Consider the following 7,568-nt stretch of genomic DNA (forward strand, 5'->3'; position numbering starts at 1 on the left):
ATATATATATATATATATATATATGTATATAAATATAATGAACGACAAGAAAGGGAACCGAGTGGGCCGATCATATCATAAGATATGATTTCTCATCCGTTTCATTTCCTCTATCATTTCTTTAATTCAATTAAGCACAAGTAATTCCCCTATGTTCTTGGTGTCATGGTTTGTTGGCTTATGATATATATATATATATATATATATATATATATATATACAACAAATGAAAGCAACGATATGCACAAATTACGCATATGGTCATCTTCATGTGTACATACGACCATTCATCATCTGTTGGCTCGTGTGGTGCTTCGGTTCTGTTGCGGGTGGCTGCTCTGAATAAAGGCAGCGCTTTGGTGGACGTCTCAGAGCACACACACACACACACACACACACACACACACACACACACACACACACACACACACACACACACACACACACACACACACACACACACACACATATATATATATATATATATATATATATATATATATATATATATATACATAGAATACGCCACACACATGTGGCCGAAACCGAGGTGGAAATGGAGAATGGTACGAGGGCCAACCAGACGTGCATCCGATTTGCTACACTACGTAGGGGGACGATGATTTGGGGATCAAAAGAAAGAAAAAAAAAAGGATAGAAAGGAAGAGGAGCACTCGCAATGTGAACACGTCCGGCAGCCCATCTCGCCCACAATCGGTCACCGAGGTCAGTCGATTCCTAAACTGTAATAATGCCTCCGTCGCGTTGTAAGACAGCGACGTGTTAGGTCATCGTCAAAGAATATTTGTCTCAGAAAGTTGTGTACGAACTAGCGGGCTTACTATACTTCGAATAACGTGGCGTTCAGTGTTACAACGTTCATAAAAACACATGTCCGACAGTGTGTTCATCACAGTGGCGCGAGTTAGGCATGAGCATATCTGACGTTCCAGTATTTAACCAATGAATTGGCTTTCGTAAAACCCAGCCCTAAACAGAGCGCTTTGTCAGAACTTTATAAAGAACTATAAATAAAAAAAGGATTTGGACAGAACTCATCTATGATGACTATCCAAGTATGCGAATATCCGAAATGCGTCTTGTAAAAGGTGTCTATTTCAGCCGGGCTCCTCCCTCGCGTTTGCCTCTGCAGACTCAGCGCCTTCTTGCAGCGCTGCTGTGAAGTCAGCGCATGCGTAGTAGCCCATACGCAATGACTCAAGTTAGCGCAAAAGCAGTTCGTTGAGGAATGGCACATACGCAATGTGTTGTACTCAGTGGCAATAGCCAGTGGAACGTGCCGATTGGCCTCAGTGGCATATATGCAGTCGCACATACTCACGTGAATGGTCCCAATTTTAGACTGCACGATCTTCGGAATCGGCCCACATTCTGACGGTATAGGTAGATAGCCAAAAAGGAAACTGATCTGACACTGTCTAGAATGTTACTTCGGACTAAAGAAAACATCGGACCATGTTCCTGTCAAGCATTAAAAACCGATTTCTGTAGTATGCTTTTGCAGCAATGCAATGAAACATTTTCTTTTCTGACGTGTAAAATCTATCAATATGTTCCAGTCTGGTGAACACTGTTATTACCGTAGTACAGGGAGAGTGACGCAACTGACTCTTGTTATTGTGGTTTCGAAGCAGCCTTAGATAAAATTGATACAATAGATATTTTCCTAGAGTTCAAAAAACATTTTAGAGTAGCGCAAGCTTAGAATAAAACTACAAAACCTGTTAAATAGTGATAAGATCTGAGTCGCTCTTGCCTTTCGGATAGACACCAATATATTCCCCTAGCAACAATCAACTGTCTGCATTATCATTACTGTCGGCAGTCCTGCATGGGCAAGGTTTCAGGATCAATTCTCTTTTATTTTATGTAAACAAGTTGTTATCCGAGCATCTATTGAACAGCCAATTTCTTTTTGCCGATGATTACTCTGTCTATTTAAGCAAAATGTCCGGACATTAAAAGATTATATATTCATAATAGTTGACACCACTCAAGAGCAATACGACAATAGGCACATATAATACAAGTTCAATAAGAAAGGCATCACGAAAAGCAACACAAATAAATCACGGGTTGCCTGGGAAAGCGGCAAACTGCCAAGAAGCTGGAAGGCGGCAGAGGTTAGGTTCATTCCAAAACCGGGAAAACCCCGCACATCGACAATATGAGACCCATCTCCCTCACGTCCTGCGTGGGCAAGAGGATGGAAAGGATGGTGTTAAATAGACTACAGATACACTTGGACAGAACCAATAAAATGCCAGACACCATGTTTGGTTTCCAAAAGCACCTGAGCACGCAGGGCCTGCTCATACATATCAAAGAAGAGATCATGAAACAGGCCACGAGGCACTCGCCACACGCCATATTGGCGCTTGACCTCAATGGAGCGTTTGACAACGTCTCCCACGTTAGCATCCTGACCAACCTCCAGAGCACTGGCTATGGAGAACGGGCGTATAACTACGTACGAGGTTTTCTAACAGATCGGAAAGCAAGAATCAGAGTGGGGGAGGAAGTATCCCCGCTTATCGAGTTGGGCAGTAGGGGGACCCCTCAAGGCTCGATCCTTTCGCCCCTGTTGTTCAACATGGCACTCCTGAACCTGATCAAGGCACTCGAAGCGAATGAAGGCTTGGGGCAGGCGCTCTACGCCGACGACGTCTCGCTCTGGACGACGAAGGCTGGATCCCACGGATGGATGCAAGACACACTGCAGACGGCGGCGAAAGTGGTGGACAAATGTGCCAAGGAATGCGGCCTAAGATGCTCGCCACAGAAGTAGGCACTGGGGGTAGTCCGGCAGCGGCCACCGAAAGGACTCAAGGAAGACATTAGAGTGATGCTAGATGGAGAAGACGTTTTGCCGGGCCCCAGTGTCAAGATCCTGGGACTGGTGACACAAGCAAACAACAAGGCAGAAGCGTCTGTGAGAAAGCTAAAGCACTCGACGGAGTAAATACTGCACATGCTCCTCAGAGTGGCGACGAGACGCAAAGGAATGAAAGAGAACGACACCCTGAGGCTCGTACAGGCCTTCCTGGTTTCCCGAATTACGTACGTGGCACCGTATCGCCTGCTGAGCACGGTCGAAAGGAACCAGATCGACGTGATAATCCGAAAAGCAATCAAGCAAGCCGTCGGAGTCCCGATGAGTCCAAACTCATGAGATCGGGCCTGCATAACGCGGCGGACGAACTGATCGAGGGCCACCTCTCCAGCCAGTAGCATCGCCTGAGTCAAACGAAGGCTGGCAGAAGAGTCCTGAACATCGGCTGGGAGGAGACGAGACAGACGGAGCGAGAACAACTATCAGACGTCTGGCTAGAAGCGATCAAGGTAAAACTATTCCCCAAGAACATGAGCGCAGCACACCATAGCGGCAGACTGGAGGCCAGAGCAAAGGCTTACAACAGGCTGCTGGCTGGGCAGAAGGGGTAATCTTCACAGACGCCTCCAAAGACAGAAGAAAAAGTTGGGCGACCGTAACTGTGACAACCAAAGAAAAGCTGCTAACGTGCGCGACGGTAAAAACAAAGGACGTCGACGAAGCAGAAGAGCTGGCAATTGCCCTGGCCCTCACTATACAAGGCAGGACCAGAATGGTCACAAACCCGCAACAAGCGTATATAAGCTTCCAGTAGGGCTGGGTGTCCCGGTTAGTGCTTCGGGCGCTCAAAGGCAAGGAACCCCCGAAAGGGGAAGAGATAGAATTAATCTGGGTTCCGGCACACTCCGCAGTGGAGGGCAATAAGTTTGCCCACCAGCAGGCCCGAGCGCTGTCACACGGATCCACAGCCACGGAGAGGGAAGAGGAGAACGCAAAGAGCCAACCAGTGGTCACGTACAAAGACATAGTGGAATATTACAGAAACGGGAGACAGAGATTCCCCGAGCCACACCTCAAGTTAACGAGGGAGCCGCAGACAACATATAGGCCGATCCAGACAGAGTCGTTTCCCCACCCCCGATTACTAAACCACATGCACCCGAGTCAGTACGGGCAAGAATGCCCCGTGTGTCACGAGCCAGGCACCCTCCAACACATGATAGCAGAATGGAAATTTAGCCAACAACACCCACCACTCCTCACCAATCCTAACCCCAACATGATCCCCCTAACCATCCAACCCCTTAGAGAGCGATGGACGATCTTGCTGTCCAGCCCTGCCCTGGAAGACCAGCTTTGGCTCGTAACCAGGGGCTAGGCGGCGAGAACAGCTTATGTGATCCCCCTAACCATCCAACCCCTTAGAGAGCGATGTAAGATCTTGCTGTCCAGCCCTGCCTTGGAAGACCAGCTTTGCCTCGTAACCAGGGGCTAGGCAGCCTGGTTACGCTTAGGGATTACCGTGAAGTGGGAACCACTTACATCCGGCGCATGCGATGAAGAGCTCACGAAATAAAGTTTTTAATTCATTCAATCCTGCATGGGCTTGGTTTCAAGATCAGTTCTTTTTTAATTTATTTAAACAAGTTGTTATCAGAGCATCTAGTGAACAGCCAATTTCCTTTTTTGCAGACGACTACTCTGTCTACTTAAGCAAAATGTTCGGAAATTAAATAGTTATATTTTCATAATAGTTGACACCAGTCAAGAGCAATACGACAATAGGCACAAATAATACAAGTTCAATAACAAGGACATCACGAAAAGCAATACAAATAAATCACTGGGTGCCTGGCGCAGAGGAGTATCTGCACACGATTGCGCAAAGAGTTTACTCGTTTCATAATGGCCACCAGATTGCCCGAAAAGAAGTATTTCGCCTTATACTTGTGTTTAGGAGTGACATTGAACTTTCAGACTTGTAGGTAGAATCTATACGCCCTGAAATATGTGCCTCAGTCAGAGAAATTGCCGGGTTCGACCTCCAGGCAACACTCGCCCATTAGAAAATCATCATCACAATCATCAACGTGTGGTGCCTTCAGCTGTTCAGTCCACATGCAGCAGGGGAAAGCTACCACCCAAAAACATTTTGTATGGTTTAAAGATAACATGTATGAAAGCAGGCTTACTGAATTTCCTTTATTGCCAAGGGTGCCATAGAAAGAATCAAATTCCTATTTGTTTTCTCTGGACGGCACGAAAGTGGCTCAAAAGCGTCTTTAAACACAATTTACTCACTCGAAGCTTATAATATTGGTGCCAGAAAATATGGGCCCCAAAAAAGAGCAGCCTACCCAGTGGTGAACTGGAAAAGCAGAGTCACCGGACATCACGGACTTTAGTGCTCTGTTAAGTACTCCTACGAGCAGTCGGAAGTGTTCTGCACATGTAGCGCGAGGTATAGATGAAGGAGGAGCAGTATGGAAATGTTACCACAATTTGTGATCCGAATGCGCATTTGCTCAGATCAGTGTTTTTTGCGGTAGGATGAATCATAGGCCAATTTTCTGTAAAGCTAAAGTGTTTCATGCGGACTCATAAAATACCTATAGATGTAAACTGCACACACGCCATGGTGGAATACCAGCTCCATTAGCGCAAGCTCTTGGGCCAGTTGGTGCATGATGAACTTGAAAACCGTTAAACTGATGAAAAACGATGAAAGAAACACCGATGAAAAGGAGAAAAACGCCTTTTTCTTGTGAACGCGTCCTTGTGTATTCGCTGGTACCACCGTTTTCAAGTTTTTAATACCAGCTCAGAGAATATAAAACAATATAGGTGGTGTCGTTCAGCACTTTCGCAAAACAAAGAAAATCCGCCGCCTGTCAGTCTACACGTGATACCAACTTGATCTAATCCAACGCTGGAGCTGGCATGAAATCTGAAATTGCACGGGCACGAAGAAGAACCTTCCGACAAAAGCTTTCGATGCGAAAGCGTCAATAGGCCCATTCAGGGACAAAGCCAGCGTCTATCATCTTTAGGAGCGAAACGGCGCATAATTTCCCATTGACTGCGGCGCCACAGCACGAGCGGGCCGCGACGGAGCAGAGCGAGCGAAAAAAAAAAAAAAAACACCTGTTGCCGAAATAGCGCTTCAGGTGTTGCGTGAAGGGAGAGGGCATCGCCACGACGCCACGTCAGCCTTTGTTTATTTGTCACGCTTATTTGTCGAGCAATGCACACGCGTCTTAAGACGTATTCAGTACGCCTGCGAGAATTGGAGATAAATCTGTTGTTGAAAGTTAGCGGTGTGTGTTTGTCTAACGTGTCTTGCCGTGTCTTTCTCATTGTGCCTGTGCTACAAGAAAGTAGATGAACGAAAAGGACAGAGAAAGACGTGACCGTTCTAATGTGCCATTAACCACGCAGAACCAGTGGCGATGTCTAGGCTACAGAAAAAGAGAACAAGTAAATAGAGTAACAAGTAAGGAGAAAAGAAGTAATAGGAAGTAAAAACGCATTCGAATGAGAATGTGAAAGTAAATTAATGAACGTCTCGCGAGCGCGCACGCTTTGGCTTTCATCCGCTTTAGCGTATGCTAAAGTCACGGTCAAATTTTAGAGTAATGAAGTGCTTGACGGCATATATATATATATATATATATATATATATATATATATATATATATTGCAGGGAGGATATTTATGTAGCGTTTGTTGGTAGAGGTGGCTATATGTACTGACCTTTATCTGTGAGGTGTTCTGTGTTGAGCCATATCAAACAATGACGTAGTTTGCGTGAAACGGAAATCTGCAGGGCACCTCGGTAAAAAGTGATTCTGCTGTAAAATACACTAAAATCCTTGACGTTACGCTGGCGTTCCAATGCAAGTGCTTGCGGTGACAATGCAAAAATAAATTTGACCTTCAATTTCTCTACAATTTTCTGGCTTGTTACCACAAAGTTAGAAAATATGGGTTTAAAAACATTGTTTAATAAATAAAAACTGATTTTGTGCATCTCTATTGTATTAATTTAGAGGAGTGATGACAAACAATAACGCTTGATAAAGACAGCAGACGCAAACGCCAAGGAAGAAAGCGCCGAGAAACCATCACTTTAGTTAACTAGTAATACATTGCGCAGCAGTGTTACATAAGCGTTTATGCTAATATTTGTAAACAAGTACATGTGTACGCAAGTTTTAAATGTGAAAGACGAAAGCACTGCTTTGGCATCTAATCGGTGCATCTGATTCGATAACTCGACATTCCGCTCATTTGTTTGTTCAACTATCGCCGGACATGCGAGGTTGCTAGAGTTATTAGGGGCTACTTCTCGTGAGAAAAGGTTCATGCTGGCCGATTAATTCAGCATTGCTCGTTGCATCCCAATCAGCAAGTACGATAGCCTTTCACTCTTTTTCTGACTGCAAAACGCGCATTCGAAGTGATTTCCACTTGTGAGTTGCAGCTATCGAAGGAAAGGATTTTACTGCGACAAGACTTAGAAGTTCGAAACTATGCAGTGCGTTTGCTATGCTCATTTCTCTGCGATTTTCGTTACGCCGATAGAAATGGCGGCCGCCGTCAAGTCGTCGTCAGGCCGCGTAATCTTCATCAGCTTCACCGTTGCCATGAATAGAAGACGAAACAATATTTCGCAGGTTTATGTAAATCTGACCATGGGAAATGGAGATGACAG

Source organism: Dermacentor silvarum, chromosome 11 (genome assembly GCF_013339745.2).
Source record: "Dermacentor silvarum isolate Dsil-2018 chromosome 11, BIME_Dsil_1.4, whole genome shotgun sequence".
Lineage (NCBI taxonomy): Eukaryota > Metazoa > Arthropoda > Arachnida > Ixodida > Ixodidae > Dermacentor > Dermacentor silvarum.